The sequence below is a fragment of the Lissotriton helveticus genome, chromosome 5_1, assembly GCF_964261635.1.
Source record: "Lissotriton helveticus chromosome 5_1, aLisHel1.1, whole genome shotgun sequence".
NCBI classification, from domain to species: domain Eukaryota; kingdom Metazoa; phylum Chordata; class Amphibia; order Caudata; family Salamandridae; genus Lissotriton; species Lissotriton helveticus.
The window spans coordinates 1,699,401,484-1,699,420,041 of record NC_136065.1 but is presented as its reverse complement, the minus strand read 5'-3'; the positions used below and the strand labels follow the sequence as shown (position 1 = coordinate 1,699,420,041).

At 47.6% G+C, this 18,558-nt stretch overlaps 1 long non-coding RNA gene across 2 annotated transcripts in view; it reads right to left on the bottom strand.

Annotated features, from left to right (window-relative positions):
- LOC144755759 (uncharacterized) overlaps nucleotides 1-18,558 on the bottom strand; it is a 246,395-nt gene that overhangs the window by 59,875 nt on the left and 167,962 nt on the right. For both annotated transcript variants that reach the window (XR_013594965.1, XR_013594964.1), the window contains exon 4: nucleotides 2,397-2,518. This is a non-coding gene — a long non-coding RNA (uncharacterized LOC144755759). The remainder of the gene's footprint in view (nucleotides 1-2,396; nucleotides 2,519-18,558) is intronic.

The following is an 18,558-nucleotide window of genomic DNA, read 5'->3' as shown; positions in this document are numbered from 1 at the left end:
TAGAACCCTGCCAGGATATTCAGCCTTTAATCTTGGCTGCTTGAAATACTCTCAACAAGTCGGTGTATTCTAAAAAAATACATAATAACACCTCTTGGCTTGTAGAAGGAGTTGGAGAATGTGGGCTGTGTCCCAAGCGGTGTCCTCTTTGGATATTGAGACTTGGAGACTCAGGAATACCCAAAATGTTTGGAAGAAAAGATTTGAAAACTGTTATAGTATCTGAACCTTCCTGCCCCTCTACCGGACCATATAGATGCAGATTGTTACGTCTTTTACGGTTTTCAAGGTTTTCAATTTGTTTTTTAAGAGATGTAATTTCTGTTTGCATTGTGGGAATCCCATCTACCACAACTTGAAGAAAATTAACACGTTGTTTCACTTGTACAACTTTGTTTTCCATGTGTGACCACTTATCCTCCGAAGCTTGTAAGCGATTATAGTTTCTTCCATATGAGGACGAAGAGCACGAATTTCTTCCAAAAGTAAGTCTAGAGATGTGGGTGGAAGAGAAGTGGCACGAGATGGAGGGTCCTTTTTTAACACGTTTGCCAGATGAAAGAGTAGAGGAAACCGATGATTTGAGCAAAGGCTTCGTAGTTGGAAGTGGAATATTAGAAGATGGTGAAGAAGTACCCAAAGGCAGGGATACATTATTGCTAGAACTCTGTTCCATGCTGGACTGAAGAATATTGAAAGGATTATAGTCTTCATGGGGAGATGACGAAGCAGACAATTGTGTGGAACGCCTCACTGGTTTTGTTCTCCCCATAAAACATACAGCACTTACACACAACAAGGATGGTTATAATTATTGAAAGAGGTTAGAGTTGTGAGGGCAAAGTACTTTGTACGGTATACTATTATAGCAAAAAAGTCAAAAGCTTAAAAAGACACCTTTACATAATGTGAGCCAGTAAAAGAGACTGAAAATTTGTCATGGATATTCCGTCAAGGAGATATGTTGAAAGAGAAGATGACGAAATTATTTGAGAGGAGCATTCAACAAAAATAGCAATGTTGTGGTGAGAGCAAAGATTCCTTCAGGAAATTCAATACGTTGGACGCGAGATCCGTGAAGAAAAACGCGCCGTATACACTGAGGGAAAAAAGGATTCCCAAAGCTGCTCACTGATCAATTAAACCAAACTACTGCAATTTAGCAAGGTTTATGGAATGAGGGAGTCGAAGTCAGCAGATAAATATGCAGGCAGTTGGAAAGGAGGTTGAAAAACTTCTTGATATGCCACAAAGTTTTAACAGAGAACAACCAACCTCTTCTGGAGTCAAGCCACATCTCAATGGATAATATTCATAGGCAAACGCTTCTTTGTTGTGCCACCTTATGAGTACAATGTAATTACAAGTAATATTCTTGATAGAAACAGTGCAGCATGTTATCAAGACATTTGTATTATCTTCAACAGTTTCTTAAATATCCATGATTGCCATTCCCAAATATTTCTTTGGGCTCCTCAAAATAGTGTTTGTAGTGCGTGTAACCGTTTTCAAAAAATTTAAATCTCCATGAGGATAAACTGTCACATAACATGCAGGTAACTGGAACAAGGTCGAAAACCCTCCTGAGTTGCTGCGGAGCGTCAGTGGAGATCAGCCATTTTCTTCTGGCATCAAGCCACGCCCCCCTCCCTGTATTTCTTGATTGCCAAAAAGGACAGCTCTCTCAGTCCTATACTAGACCTCAGTCAGCTGTGCCACTTTCACATTGTCACACTCCAACAGGTGCTCCCACTACTCCAGCAAGGCGACTTTCTGTCCACTCTAAACTTAAAGGGTACCTATTTCCATATTCCCATTCACCCTGCACACAGAAAATATCTCCGGTGTGTGGTAGACTGACAAAATATTCAGTTCAAAGTTCTCCCATTCGGAGTAACTACAGCACCCAGGGTTTTCACCAAGTGCCTCGAAGCTCATCTAAGAAGACAGCACATTCATGTCTTCCCTTACCTAGATGACTGGCTGATAAAAGCCAGATCACAACAAAGCTGCCTACACCACACTCGAAAGACAGTCCAGCTGCTTCATGACTTGGGGTTCACTGTAAACCTCACCAAGTCTCACCCAACCATCCAACACACAAGTGTGTCTAGGAGCCCCAATAGACACTCAAAAGCTCTAGTGTACCTCAACCCAGTCAGGATTCTCAACATGCAAGCTCTAATATCAGTTTAAGCCTCAACTTTCTTTACCAGGCCAAGTGTTCATGCAATTGATCGGAATGATGGCTTCCTGCATTTTAATCGTTCCCTATGCAAGACTTCAAATACAACAGGAATGCTTAGCACGTGAGTGGAACCAGGCTCAAGGTCAGTTATCAGATCTGGTGTTGGTAGATTGCCATATTGATCGCTCTCTGCAGTGATGGAACATACCAAACCTTTCCAAGGGGCGGCGATTTGTCGATCCGGTTCCACAGATAGTTCTAACAGCAGACGCATCCCTCACTGGTTGGGGAGCTCATCTGGAAAAACGTACCATTCAGGGCATGTGGACTCTGCAACAAAAACAACTCCACATAAACCATCTTGAGCTGCTAGCAATTTTTAAAGCATTAAAAGCATTTCAACTTCATCTAGTAGGCAAAGCTATCCTGGCTCGCACAGCCAACACAACAGCGATGTACTACATACAAAAGCAAGGTGGGACGCACTCTCTCCAGCTAGCACAGAGCATCTGGAGATGAGCCATACCGTTAAAAAATAAATCTCCTTGCAGAACATCATTTAGGAGTAAACAACCAAATTGCAGATCTGCTTAGTCGTCTACGACAGCAGATCCACAAATGGGAACTCCACCCTCAAGTTTTCCTCCCATTCTTCCAAATGTGGGGCTTCCCAGAGATAGAGCTGTTCGCCACCCACCTAAATGAAAAATGCAGAAACCTCGCGTCCAGGCATCCACACCAATTGTCCAAAGGCAATGCACTATGGATGAGTCGGTCAGGGATATTTGCTTACGCTTTTCTACCTCACCCACCCATTAGGTTACTGGTTCGAAAACTCAAACAGCACTCTCTGACGCTTATCCTAGTTGCACCCACATGGGCCCATCAACACTGGTTCACAACTCTGTTGAAGCTATCAGTAGTTCCCCAAACAAAAACTACACCTTTCCCCCAGGTTTCTTACTCAGAACCATGAAGAGATAAAACATCCAGATCCCAATCAACTCAACCTTGCGATCTGGCACCTGAAATCTTGGCTACCTTAATGTTCCACCAGACTGGATGAATGTTATGTAAGAGGCTAGACGCCCTACTACAAGAACATGCTACGCAGCAAAGTGGAAGAGGTTTGTCATTTACTGTAACAACAATCCCATCGATCCATGACATGCTTCAATTCAAGATATCATTTGCTATCTATTACACCCACAACGTTCCAATTTAGCGTACACATCCAAACGCTTACATCTCGCTGTAATAGTTGCATATCTGCAAAATAGACAGCAGTTGTCTCTTTTTAGAGTGCCCGCTATTAAAGCTTTTATGGAAGGACTTAAAAGACTCATTCCCCTGAGACTTCTACCTTCTCCACCTTGGAATCTCAACATAGTCCTTAGAAGACTCATGGGTCCACCCTTTGAGCAGTTGCACAAATGTGAAATACAATTTCTCACCTGAAAGGAAGCCTTCCTTACAGCCATCACTTCTCTAAGAGTTGGTGAGCTTTAGGCACTAACCATAGAGGAACCATTTTTACAAATACACCAAAACAAAGTGGTTTATGACTAGCCCCAAATTTTCACCTAAATTCATCTCTGCCTTTCATATCAACCAATCTTTTGTGTTGCCTGTGTCCTTCCCTCAACCAGATTCAGTGGCAGAACGTGGCCTTCACACATTAGATGTTAAGAGAGAATTGCATACTAGATAGAAAGAACAGACCATTTAGGAAAACCAAACAACTTTTTGTTGCTTTTGCTCCACCACATAAAGGCAATCACATATCAAAATGAGGCATTGCAAGGTGGATAGTTAAGTGCATTCAGATATGCTACACTAAAGCTAAATGCACATTGCCAATTCCCCCTAGAGCGCACTCTACACATGCAAACTAGGAGCTTCTATTGCATTTTTAGGAAACATACCCAAAGACGACATCTGCAAAGCTGCAACATGGTCTACACCACACACATTCACAAAACATTATTGTGTGGATGTGTTAACAAAACAACAAGCTAGTGTGGGCCAGGCAGTTTTACTAACACTATTTCAAAACCAATGCAACAGCTACAGATTAGCCACCGCTTCAGAAATAAGTGCTTTATAGTCTATGCTAAAGCATATGATCTACAGCTCCTATGCCTCGAACGGAAAATGCTACTTACCCAGTATGCATCTGTTCTTGGCATATAGATCTGTGGAGTCATATGCGCCCACCCACCTCATCGGGTACCTTTACCTGTTGCAGTGATATCTTACTTGGATACAATTTACATGGACATCTACTGTACTACTTACTAACTCCCTCATCACCCTTTATGGCAAAACAATCTAAGGATGGAGTCGATGTCCATGCACACTATCACTGAAAGGAGGACTCACCTATCTCGTGACTACAAGACTTCTTCGAACAAAAACAACATGCAAACATCCGGACCCAACACCAGATGGCGATCTATGCTAAAGCATATGACCCTACAGCTCTATTTGCCAAGAACAGATGCATACTGGGTAAGTTGCATTTTCCTTACTTATGGTGCTGTTTCCTATTGGGTCTCCTTCCCTGTTGTTCCCATCCTACACTTTCCTCGCTTGATCAACTCAATATTCTGAGCTTTTACAGCAATCGGAATTGAGGTAGTCAAGAGGTGGACCATTTTATGCAACAAATTGATTCTGAGGTATTGTCTGGCCGCCCCTTTCCAAGGCGTCCCACCCCAGGGAAAGGGTGGGGACATCTGGTAAGGGACTGGGTAGTCAGACAGGACTTCAATAAGGGTCTCTGCACAAGAGAGTATTGCAAGTTCTGGAATGAATGCTCCAAATGGGCCGGCCGACACCCTTTCATGCATTGCTATGGGGTGGGTGGTCACACAGGGTCCTTCACAAGCCACTGGAAGCAACAGCACAGGACTGCAGGGTTACAGCAGCAGGGTCATGCAACAGGTTTCTGGGGTGGATGGGGGCACAAAGATCTGGGTGGAAGGGCTCATACACCAGTTAAGCTACGGAGACTATTGTTCTGGCTAGCACATTACAATAAAAAGCATGACACTAGAATGTTGCTGGAGGGATTCACATGAGGGATTCAAATTGGTATGCGAAGGCTCGAGGCTATGGCATGGCACAGAATTTGACATCAATACAGGTACACTAAAAGATGGCGAGGGGCAAGTTGCAGAAGGAGATTCAGGATGGAAGGATGGCGGGCCCCTTTGACGATTAGCCCATGGAAAATTTGATTGTGTACCCTATCAGGGTGGTGCCAAAAAAAAGAAAAAGATCAGTTCAGGTTAATTCAGCACTTATCATAGCTGTTAGGCACCTCGTTGAATGATTTTATCCCAGAAAATCAGGTATCCATGTCCTATTCATCAGTAGATGTGGCTCTGTCCTTGGTGGAAAGAGTGAGACTGTGGGCACTTATCATATCATATCATATCATATATATAATATCATATCATTTGTAAAGTGCACTACTCACCCGTGAGGGTCTCAAGGCGCTGGGGTGGGGAATGCTGCTACTGCTTGAAAAGCCAGGTCTTGAGGAGTTTTCTGAAGATCAACAGGTCTTGGGTCTGCCGTAGGTGGATGGGGAGGGAGTTCCAGGTCTTGGCGGCGAGGTGGGAGAACGATCTGCCGCCTCAGGTCGCTCTTTGGAAGCGGGGGACTGTAGCGAGGACAAGGTCGGCGGAGCGGAGCTGGCGGGTGGGGGTGTAGAAGCTGAGTCGTCTGTTGAGGTACGTTGGTCCGGTGTTGTGGAGTGCCTTGTGTGCGTGGGTGAGGAGCTTGAAGGTTATCCTCTTGTTGACCGGGAGCCAGTGCAGGTCTCTCAAGTGGGGTGTGATGTGGCTGCGGCGAGGGATGTCGAGGATCAGGCGTGGAGAGGCGTTCTGGATGCGTTGGAGCCGTCTCAGGAGTTTGGCCAAGGCTCCTGCGTAGAGTGCATTTCCATAGTCCAACCTGCTGCTGACAAGGGCCTGGGTGACTGTTCTTCTCGTTTCAATGGGGATCCACTTGTAGATCCTACGGAGCATGCGGAGGGTGTTGAAACAGGAGGAGGAGACGGCGTTAACCTGTTTAGTCATGGAGAGGGTGGAGTCGAGGATGGCCCCTAGGTTGCGTGCGTGGTCGGTGGGTGTTGTAGCGGTTCCCAGTGCGGTCAGCCACCAGGAGTCATCCCAGGCCGAAGGGTTGGATCCGAGGATGAGGACCTCCGTCTTGTCCAAGTTCAGCTTCAATCGGCTGTTCCTCATCCATTCAGCAACGGCCTTCATTCCTTCGTGAAGGTTGGTTTTGGCGGTGTGGGTGTCCTTGGTGAGGGAGAGTATCAGCTGGGTGTCATCGGCGTAGGAGAGGATGTTGAGGTCGTGCCGACGGGCGACGTGGGCGAGCGGTGCCATGTAGATGTTAAACAGGGTTGGGCTGAGGGATGAGCCCTGGGGTACGCCGCAGATGATCTCGGTGGCTTTGGAGCAGAAGGGGGAAGGTGGACGCTATGTGTTCTGCCGGAGAGGAAGGAGGTGGTCCAGTCCAGGGCCTTCTCTTGGATCCCAGCGTTGTGGAGGCGTGTTCGTAGTGTGTGGTGACAGACCGTGTCGAAGGCGGCTGACAGGTCCAGAAGGATGAGGGCCGCCGTTTCTCCGTTGTCCAGCAGAGACTTGATGTCTTCAGTGGCGGCGATGAGGGCAGTCTCGGTGCTGTGGTTGCTGCGGAACCCGGACTGGGAAGGGTCCAGGATGTTGTTCTCCTCGAGGTAGCGAGTCAGTTGTTTGTTGACGGTCTTCTCGATGATCTTTGCCGGGAACGGGAGCAGGGAGATGGGCCGGACGGAAGTTCTTGAGGTCCTTGGGGTCCGCATTGGGTTTCTTGAGTAAGGCGTTGATCTCGGCGTGCTTCCAGCTCTCAGGGAAGGTTGCTGTCTCAAAGGAGGTGTTGATGACTTTCCGGAGATGGGGCGCGATGGATGGGCTGGCTTTGTTGAAGATGTGGTGTGGGCATGGATCTGACGGAGATCCGGAGTGGATGGTGTTCATGATCTTGATGGTGTCATCGTCGTTGATGTTGGTCCAGTAGAGCAGGCGGTTGGTGCTGATGGTGGTCGTGGGGGAAGAGGTCTCAGTGGTTCTTGTGGCGGTCGTGGCGTTGAAACTGTCGTGGATGTCTATGATCTTGCGGTGGAAGAAGGTGGCCAGCGAGTCGCACAGGTCTTGCGAGGGTTGGACGTCGTTGGTGTTGGAGCTGGGGTTGGAGAGTTCCTTCACGATGTTGAAGAGCTCTTTGCTGTTGTGCACGTTGTTGTCTAGGCGGTCTTTCAAGGAGGCTCTTTTGGCGGATCTGATGAGGTGATGGTGTCTGCAGGTGGCATTCTTGTGGGCAGTGTGGCTGTCCGGTGTTCGTTCACGGAGCCAGATCTTCTCCAGCTTTCGGCAGGTTTGCTTGGAGGCCCGGAGGTCTTCAGTGAACCAGCTGGCTTTCTTGTTGGTATGATTGTTGGAGGGTTTCTTGATCGGGGCGAGGGTGTTGGCGCAGTCGTTGATCCACTGTCTGAGGTTGTGGGCGACGGTGTCAGAATCGGGATGGTCGGCGGGTGGGCTCTGGGCGAGGGTGGTGGTTAGCTGGTCTTCGGTGACTTTGCTCCAGCAGCGGTGAGGCATCTGTTGGGTGCGGTGGTGCGTGGTGGGTTTCTTGAAGGTGAAGTGGATGCAGCGGTGGTCGGTCCAGTGGAGTTCGGTGGTATGGTTGAAGGAGACGTGGGGGCTTGCGGAGAAGATGGGGTCAAGCGTGTGACCGGCGGAGTGGGTGGATGTTGTGACGAGTTGTCTGAGTCCGAGGTTGGCTAGGTTGTCGATCAGGGTGGTGGAGTTGGTGTCGTCATTGTTCTCGAGGTGGAAGCTCAGGTCCCCGAGGAGGATGTAGTCCATGGAGGCGAGGGCGTGTGTGCTGACGAAGTCGGCGATGGAGTCGCTGAACTGTGGTCGGGGTCCAGGCGGTCTGTAGATGAGGGTTCCTCTGAGGGTGGTGTTGGGGTCGGTGTGGATCTGGAAGTGCAGGTGCTCGGCGGTGCTGAGGGTGTCGTCGGTGTTGGTCAAGACTCTGAGAGTGTTCCTGTGGACGATGGCGATTCCTCCTCCTGCTCTGTTGGTGCGGTCCTTGCGGGTGATCTTGTAGCCTTCCGGGATGGCTATGGCTATGTCGGGTGCCGAGGCGGGGTTCAGCCAGGTGTCCGTCGGGAAGGCGACGTCTGAGGAGGTTGAGTCGAGTAGGTCCCAGAGTTCAATGGCATGTTTTCGGGCGGAGCGGGTGTTGAGAAGGATTCATCTGAGGTGGTTGAGTTCTTTCCTGGTCGCCAGCATGGTGGGGCGGATGCTTGTGAAGCTGCAGTTCCGGCAGGTGAAAGCTCCGTGGGTGAGCTTCCGGGCGGCCAGGAAGCAGGTGTGTGATCGTCCGGTGTTGAGTGCGTGGAGGGTTCTGTCATCTTAGCGGTGTCGGGCGTCCAGGGGTCCTGGTGCGCCGTAGCAACTTCCATATGACGGTATGTGGGAGGGAGGAGCAGCTGGGAGGCGGGAGCGGGGCGGCGAATGGGATTGCAGGTGGGCGGGGCAGGAGAATAAAACAAGTCTGGGCAAGAAAGCAAGTAGTACAGGCACAGGGGAATAAAAACAAGTCTGGGCAAGAAAGCAAGTACAGGCACAGGGGAATAAAAACAAATCTGGGCAAGAAAGCAAGTACAGGCACAGGGGAATAATAACAAGTCCGGGCAAGAAAGCAAGTACAGGCACAGGGGAATAAAGACAAGTCTAGGCAAGAGAGCAAGTTAGGCACAGGGGAAAAATACAAGATTAGGCAAAAACAATGCAAGCAGAGCCGTGCAGCAGCGTGGGGAACGACCTGCCTGCGAGCATGGTCATAGGTCGCTCCTTTCACCGCTGCACGGCTTCCATATGAGGGGATGTGGGAGGGAGGAGCAGCTGGCAGGCGGGAGCAGGGCGGCGAATGGGATTGCAGGTGGGCGGGGCAGGGGAATAAAACAAGTCTGGGCAAGAAAGCAAGTACAGGCACAGGGGAATAAAAACAAGTCTGGGCAAGAAAGCAAGTAAAGGCACAGGGGAATAAAAACACATCTGGGCAAGAAAGCAAGTACAGGCACAGGGGAATAAAGACAAGTCTGGGCAAGAAAGCAAGTTAGGCACAGGGGAAAAATACAAGATTAGGCAAAAACAATGCAAGCAGAGCCATGTAGCAGCATGGGGAACGACCTGCCTGCGAGCAGGGTCATAGGTCGCTCCTTTCACCGCTGCGCGGCTTCCATATGAGGGGATGTGGGAGGGAGGAGCAGCTGGGAGGCGGGAGCAGGGCGGCGAATGGGATTGCAGGTGGGCGGGGCAGGGGAATAAAATAAGTCTGGGCAAGAAAGCAAGTACAGGCACAGGGGAATAAAAACAAGTCTGGGCAAGAAAGCAAGTACAGGCACAGGGGAATAAAAACAAGTCTGGGCAAGAAAGCAAGTACAGGCACAGGGGAATAAAGACAAGTCTGGGCAAGAAAGCAAGTTAGGCACAGGGGAAAAATACAAGATTAGGCAAAAACAATGCAAGCAGAGCCGTGTAGCAGCATGGGGAACGACCTGCCTGCGAGCAGGGTCATAGGTCGCTCCTTTCACCGCTGCGCGGCTTCCATTTGAGGGGATGTGGGAGGGAGGAGCAGCTGGGAGGCGGGAGCGGGGCGGCGAATGGGATTGCAGGTGGGCGGGGCAGGGGAATAAAACAAGTCTGGTTTAGAGTGACAAACTTTCAGTTTGTTGGCAGTAAACCCTGATGATTTTCATCTCCTGGGCATACAATTCAAGGACCAGTGGTATGTGGGTAAGTCCCTCCCCATGGGCTGTTCAATCCTTTGTGTACTGTTTCTACAATTACTGTTTTCATGGTACACAGGACACAAGCGCGTTACACACTACCTGAACGATATCTTTTTTGTGGGGAAACTCGGTTCCACGGAGTTCCAGCAGCTATTGGTAAGTTTTCAGGAGCTCATGGTGGACTTGGGGGTGCCGCTGGCTCATGAGAAGACAGTGACACTCAGCACGGTACTGTCATTTTTAGATATCGAGATTGACTCTGGGGCCATACAAGCCAGATTGTCAGAAGACAAAAAACTGACCATGTAATTGCTCCTGTATGTTATGTTAGCAAAACCCAAAGTAACAGTAAAGGGGGCCCAGGTTCTGTTTGGAAATTAGAATTTTGCCTGCTGGGTAGTGAGAGTAGGAAGGACATTCTACAGGAGACTAGGGATGTCACTGTCTGGGCTCCCTCTGGCAAATCACCATATGAGGTTATCAGCTGGTGTCAGGGAGGATTTGAGGATGTGGCAAGTGTTTCTGAAATCATTCAATGGTGTGCCATTGATAGCACTGAGAGAAGTGGAATTGAAGGCCCAAATATATATTCAGATGCAGCTGGGGCGATTGGCTTTGGACTGTACTGGCAGGGCAGATGGTGCCCGGAGGTATGGCCACAGAACGGGAAAAGGGAGGGGACACAGCATTGCCTTTCTAGAATTCTTTCCTGTAGTGGTGGCAGTGACATGGGGGAATATCTGGCACACAAAAGAGTCTTGTTGGGATGTGACAATATATCTGAGTTGCAGGTGGTCAAGAAACAGTCAGCCAGAGATGCACAGGTGCATAAATTGCTGCGAGTCTTTATACTTGAAGTATGACATTCGTTTTAGAGCTCGTCATGTGCCTGTCATGGACAGTGACATTGTGGATGCTTTGTGTCATTCACAGTGGGAGAGCTTTCATGGGCTGGCCATGGAGGCATACAGAGTCAGGACCCGGATTCCTCAAGACAGTAGGTTACAGAGGATGTTACACTTAGTGGTATAAATTCTTTAGTGGTTACTAGAAGGACGGCTTATACGCAGGCCTGGTCAGCATTCTTAGCTAGCGGAGCACAGGGGAGGCAGGAGGAATGGTCCAGGACAGAGGATGTAGTTCAATTCATTTTGTTATTGATTGATAAATGTCAGTCATGGGTAATGATTTCAGGCATACTGGCGGGCATTGCCTTCATCAGCATGCTGCCTTGGGGTTACGCTCTATCAGCCGGTGAATTGGGTAGATGGATGTTGGAAAGTTGGGCTAGGGAGACATATTGTAAAGGACTGAAGAGGAGGCCATTAACCCTGGGTTTGTTGTGCGACGTGATTTTGGTCTTGCTGGGTATTTGTCGCGGGGAAGAGGACACTATTCTTTTCTACTTTGATGACTTCGATGTTCTTTGGTGTGTTTCGGGTTTCAGAGCTACCTAGGGGATAGATGGGGTTGAGGAGTGTTATGGGACGAGGCACACCGGTGTGCATAGGGTTTTCAGGTTTGGCACCCAAATCCAAGACAGATCAGACATCAGTTCTGCTTAATTTTTAGTGAAGAAGTTCTGCCTGGTGCGCTGGGGGTCATCCTTACAGGCATAGAACCACTTGGCGGTGAGTAGAGTCTTTCAGCACTGAGATGGTAGGCCAGTGACATCACTTCAACTGTTGACTGTATTGCGCAAAGCACTGGCACAATTAGAAGTAGAGCCAAGAAGTAATGGGACGCGATCATTTAGGCTTGGTGTAGCAACTGAAGCGGGTAGGAGAGGTTGTACTAGGGGCAGTATCATGGGTTTGGGTAGTTCGTCTGCTGACTATTTCCAGCGTTATGTTTGAGGGGGAGGGGAGTGTTGAGTCATTTCCAGTTGTAATTGTATTATTTGTATCTTTCAGGTGAGGTTCCAGTCCCAGAGGTTGCAGTTTGTCTTTATGGATTGTGGGGTACACTTTCGTTAAGTGGGCTGAGACACAGGCGAGACAGAGCAACAGTGGGACAAACTTGAGCCTGTATTCTAAAGTATAGCATGTGATTTGGCATGGCAAAGGAGGCATGTGTTGGGGGGATCTGCTACCCTGTCTTATTAAGTTGATGGTGGGGTAGATGCCCGGGTTTTTTATTTGCTGCACTTAGGGGAGAATGTTATTGGTCTTAGGAAATGGGCTAGTATTGTTAAAATCCATAAAGGAGGATTTAAAGGAGATCCAGCGCCTATGGTCTGGTTGCCACGTTTGTGGACTAAGTTGATCCTTTGGAAGGTCTGGAGTGGGGCTCACTAGCTGCTTTCGACAGGGCTATAAGAAAACACAACAAGGAGATACTATCTTTTTGTAGGGACCGTGGAATTGGTAGAAGAGAGCATTCAGTATCTTCTGTAGGACAATGTTGAATTTTTCCGTGGTGACGGTGTCCATTTATCACAATATGGTATGGAACTGTATTTGGTTCGGTTGTCAGACGTGTTGGCCAAGGTGTTGAATATTCGTTAATGAGCAGTGTGATGGGGGGTGGGGGGCGTGCAGAAATAGTCGAGACAGGGACTTTTTCTGGGTGGCGCCTGAATGAGAAGTTGGCATGGTTTACTGGAGTTTATTGTTGTTGAGAGCGGCTATGCAGGCTCAAAGGGAATGGGTAGACTAGCTCATGCCGGGGCGAGTCAGAAAGTAAAAGGCTCATTAGGGAGTTAAGTTAGAGGTTAATAGTTGCAGTAAAACTGAAGGGGAGTTCAAAGGTCTCAGTGGCAGAAGATCAGTACAGGAGGAACTAGAGAATTACAGAATGAAGTTGTGGGGAGGAGGGACATTTAGTGGTTGAGGGTAGTTAACATAGATGACCAGTTCTGTATAGTGAGGTGTTACTTTTGTAAGGCAAATGGTGCAGGGTTGTTTTCTGTGATGTGCACCTGTTTCAATAAAGAGGCTTTTTTGATATTTGATATTGATATTTTATATTTATTTTCATAGAGCGCAATCTTGGGGCTAGCGTCTTTACCAAGGAGAAACTTCTGCATTTAGAAAGTTTTTATATCTACATAGAGAGTGAGAATAGCCATCTTTTGAGCTGTTTCTGAAATATCAGCAAGTTTGACTGGCTTCTAAAAGGCTAGGGGAGCAGATTCTAGAGTTTGCAAGTTGAGTGTATTAAAATTTGCCACTCCACGAGGGTGTGTGAATTCTTTGTAACCTTACATTTTTGGAGATCTCAGAATGAAGGCATCTTCCGGGGACATACCATGAAATTGGGTTCTTAATGTATTCTGACCCGAAGCTGTGGAGTGCTTTGTTTGCTGTGCACAGTGCCTTAAACACTGCTCTTTTTTTTAACCAGGAGCCAGTGCAGCTTCTCCAGGGCCTATGAGACAAGGTAAATTGTTTTGATGTTTTTAATCAGTCGAGCAGCTGCATTCTAAGCACACTGCAATTTCTTCAATTTCTTAAGAGAGCCCTTCTCCATGCCCAAATGCAGTGCATTACTGTAGGCTTGATGGGACCAGAGAAATGACCACAGTCCTTTGTAAGTCTTTTGGACTAAAGGGCAGGATTTTCCTGAGCATTTTTAGCTGATAAAAACAGATAGATGTGAGATAATTTTTTTGTTCGCTGAACAAGAGTTTTGAATAAAAAATGAATCCATTATTTCTCACGTAAGGAACTGGGGTCAGGAGAGTTCTCAATTTCTATGGCCACCAACTATCACTCCAGAAGGAGGTATCCTACCCCAACAGAAGTATTTTGTATTTCTACAAATTGAGCTTAAAACAATGGTTGCTCAGCTAGCTAAACGCTGCATGCATACAGTTGTTCAATCGATGTGTCACCTCTTCAATTCTGCATCCACGTAGGAGATAGTTTAAAAGCCGAAAAATCTAATGAGTTTGGCAATGGGTACCACTTAGATATTAAACAGGGAGGGACTAAGCGACGATCTCTGTGGTATGCCACACAGGAAGGAGAAGGAAGTGGAGACACATTTTCCTAGCATGAATGTTAGCTCTTTATCTGAAACAAAGGATTGCAGGAGATCATGGGCTGGTGTGCCAATCCCTATCTCCGTTATTCTTTGCATCAGTACTGAATGGCTCACAGTGTTAAAAGGCTATGGATAGGCCCACATTTTTCACACTATCATGGTGTCAGTGGTATGTGCTGTTCCCCCTATTCCCCAATGGCTTTTTGGGGGACAGCTGACCACAGGGAGGTATGCCTTCTGGGATTATTGGGGAAATGGAGCAGACAAAGACTGCTGGCGGTTTGGGCTGAATTGGGCTAGTTTTATAACCCAAGGTATAAATAGGTAGATATTTTAGGTGACTAGGCACCATTTTATCTCAGTGACAGAGTGGCTGGTACTAGGCCCATAGCCTTTTGGCCTATCCCTCGAGCTAGGGGTTTAAGGTCCTCTGGATTCTGAAATATGTTTGCTTAGGGCAGGCTTTGTCTGGAACAGGTGAGCAAGGGCGGAGTTAATCATGTATGATTGTCGCTTTGAAGCAGTAGCGGTTGGCCGAGAAGTTGGCATGGTTCCTCGAAGTTCATTGTTGTTGACAGTGGCAATCCACGCTGGGGTAGACAAGCTTATTCCTGGACAAGGAAGGTTCATTAAGGAGTGTGGGCGTGGGAGTAGGGACGACCGTGACACCAGGTAGTGAGGGTAAAGATGGTTTTATTTTTATAGTTCTTTTGTACATAAAAGTCTTTCGTCTCCGCTGGGTCAATCGATCTCAGGAGAATGCGCTTGGGTGTGTGGCGGTGGTCTTCTCCCGTCTGTTGGTGGGGCTTCGGTGTGTCGCCTCTTTGGATAGCGCCGGCTCCGTGACATGCAAGAGACCAACAAAGAGGGAGGCCGTTAGTTCAAGTCCTCTAGAGGAGGTGCACCTAGAGGGGCCGGGTAATGTGAGGGTAGACCCAGTGTAACGTGCTCAATCCTTGTACAGTGCATGGTGAACGAAGGGGGGGGGGGGTTTGAGGAGAGGTACAGGAGAGGAAAAGGGAAATGGAATGGAAGGGAAAAATACAGAGGTGAGGGACGAACCGGGACTTTATACACTATTCACACTCGAGCACTCCGGCTCCCCACCCAGGCTGCCCAACGACGCCGTACCTGTGACAGCCACACTCCTCCCTCGGGAGTGTGGCACGGCGGTTCACGGGGTCGTTGGCCTCCTGGCTTTCCTCCTTTCTCCGCCTCTCCGTCTTCTCCGCGATGTACCTTCGGGATGTCTCTATCTTCGTCTCCTCCGATTCCTCTGCTCTGCTCCGTGGTTGCTTCCACCTTCCGCTCCTCCGGGGTGATCACACACCCCGCGTACATCATTTCCCGACTTTTGACCAATCTGGTCTCGCTGACGTCCTTCGGGGGCGGTTCCTCCTCCATAGATACGAACGCCCAGTTAAAGGAGCCGCTATGTTCTTCCGCGTCGTCATGGCCGATCGGACCGTCCTTCCACTGGTCAGTCTGTAAAGAAGGAGGCGATGCATGGTCAGCAGGGCAAGGAATCCACCATTCCCGAGATGTATGCCTTCCTACCTCGTTACAAGGAGTTAAGTTAGTTCGAGGTTAATTGTTGCAGTAAAGCTGGAAGTGAGTTTAAAGGTCTCAGTGGCAGAAGATCAGCAATCGAGGAACTAGAGAATTAAGTTGTTGTGGGTGGGGGCACATATAGGGGTGGGGGGATACTTAACATTAGCGACCAGTTCTGTATAGTGAGGTGTTTGTTTTGTAAGTCACATGGCCTAGGGTAGTTTATGTGATGTCCACCTGTTTCAGTAAAGCAGCCTTTTGCACACAATCGTGGTGTCAGTGGTCTGTGCTACTCCCCAAAATTGGTCCACTGGCGCACTTGAATGAAAAGACCAGAGGGGTTCACAGGCAAAGAAAAGCGTGCTCAAGATGCATAGATGGTCCGCCTCGCCAGAGTTTACAGCCAGTCAGTGAGAGACAGTCCATGTTAAAGTGGGCAGGCCATTGCCATGCGCCAAAGCCATGAAGAAAAAATAATGGAAATGGAAGACTTATTCTGGGGCATGCTGCACGGCACTGTAAATACAGAACATAGCAGCAGAAAGTGACCCAGATGGCTCCTAACAATGCCAGCAACAGCAATTAAAGGTGATCGGGACTGCAGCCTGTGTGATCATCTTCTGTAATTAGTGTGCCAACACACACTAACACCCAGTCATTCCTCTCAAGGGACTAACCCCTCAGTCATTCCTCTCAAGGTACTATGGATGGGATATATAGCTCAGATTTCCCACCCTTTGTCTCACACTTAAATCCTAAAAATCCTGTTTTTGCTGCCTAAAGGTGTGGCAAAGAGAGAGATCTACCGAACGCAAACCTGGCTCTAGTAAAGCCCTATATGCTTTCTGTTCTTGATGCTGCCTTGCATCCCCTGAGCCAGGGGTCGCAAGGACAGTTCCAGGGGTCACAAAGGGCAAGCCAGGGTTTGCAGCTGTGACACCTGGTGATCCCCCAATTGACGTCAATGAGGGTGAACAACTTGCCACCCTGCTTTTTATACATCCATGCCAAAATGGTAAACTTTTGTGCACTGAAGCTGCTCCCAACAATACTCTTTGTGGTATTCGGGTATTTCCAGTAGAGGTGCAGATCGTAATCTAAGGATTTTCTTTTGGTTGTATAGTTTTAGTTATGATTGTGGGGAAGTTAACTTTCAGATCTTAGGTCGGTTGATGACCAATGTAGAGGACTTTGAAGGATATTTTTCTGGTAACAGGTAGCCAGTGTATTATAAAAACATTTGTCTGGCAGACTTGTTCCGGATACTTTGGTGATCATTTTTGTTTAGATTCTGTAGTGAGGACGGCATACCAGTTCAAGGTAAGAATGGTTCATTCAAGGTCGGAGGTACAAGGGAGAGCACAGAGGTTCTACGCAGAGGATAGCCTTCCCCAACTGACATTATACAGGATTCCAATAGAATTCAGCTATGTGCCTGTTACGGCTGTAACTTCACCTCTTGTGTCCCTTCCCTGTTCCCGTCCCTTTCTCTCGTCCCTCATTTGCATGTCTGATGGCATTGTACCTTGCCATCTGACAGTTGATTAACAGTTGACGTGGGCAGTTGCAGCTGTCCACAACTGAGCTGGTGACCGGAGCGCTCCGCCCGGTGTGTCGTATTTCTTAAAATGAAGAGACACTTTCAAAAGTACATTCGTGTCTACTTTACAAATTTGGCGACGAGGACGGCACGCCGGGGAACCCACCGCTGAAGAATTTTTAAGGATGACATCGTGAAGCGTTTTTTCACACATGAAGAATATATGAGTTGAGGAAAAAGTGGAGCCTCCGTGAATTCCGGCAAATTTTGATATTTGAGTGAGTTAAAGAAAAACAAATTCCCTTGAACTTTAAGCTGATTAAATGTGACCAGTAAAATTCAGTATAAACCATGGGCGTTCTCGTGATTTGAAGTTTTGAAGAAAAGTAAGACCCAAGTGGAAGAAGACTGGTATCTACGTGAGTTCAAGAGGTGAGCGCATTAAGTTAATTTGAGGAGAAGTGAGCGAGGCAAAGGACTAAGCGTTCTCTGTAACCGCAATTGTGAGATTAATGTGAATCGGCGCGCAAACAGTTTTCGAAGAGTGATTCTCCTCAGATCTTCGTTGTTCAGCCGAATAAGACATCAACCACAGCACATAATTATTGCAAGCGTTATAACGCACTGCCACCTTGTGGCCCCATTTACCACTAACCCTCACGAAAATACTCTGAAAGGTGGGGTTAAGACTCTTTAACAAATTAGAAGCAAGCGTAAGAACCAAACGTGACAGCTATCACAAATAATTATAAACAATTTATGCTTAGGGGGAAATTAAGCAAAAGTGACTGATAAGATTTGAGCCGCATACAGGAGGAAATTAAGCAAAAGTAACTGATAAGATTTGAGCCGCATACAGGAATTGGCGTGATTGTATGTGGCGATATCGACTGTAATTGGAAGCAACTTTCTCTCAGTTGTGATAAGTTGGGACATTAGCAAGTATTGTGAACACTCCACAACGTCGTAGCTTGAATTTAAATAACTCCTAGTACAAAGCTGCGCACTTCAAATTATATGTATAAAAGTGAAAGTGTGGCGCATTTTGGGGCGGTATTCCTCGGATGTGTGGGCTGCCTGTATGATAGAAGCACGACTCTCCTCAGCGTTAGCGAAGAAACTTGACTACTCCTCACTAGTAAATAAGCATCAGCGAATTTTTAAGGTCCATGCAACAATTCCTATTAACGTTTCTAAAGGAACATTCTTACCTTAAATTAAAGCAGTTTTTTCAGTAACGTGAGGTAGACAAGCTAACAACTCCTGGCGGCGCACAACGAGCGCATCACTTTCCTCAGCTTTTGGCGCGCAAGGGTGATCTACGTCCTTCAAGTGTGGCGCCACCTTTCAGTTGTATGCTGAAATTGCATCTCCACATGGGAATTCCTGGTTAAAATTAAAACGTGCATCCAAGGAGCTATTTACAGCACG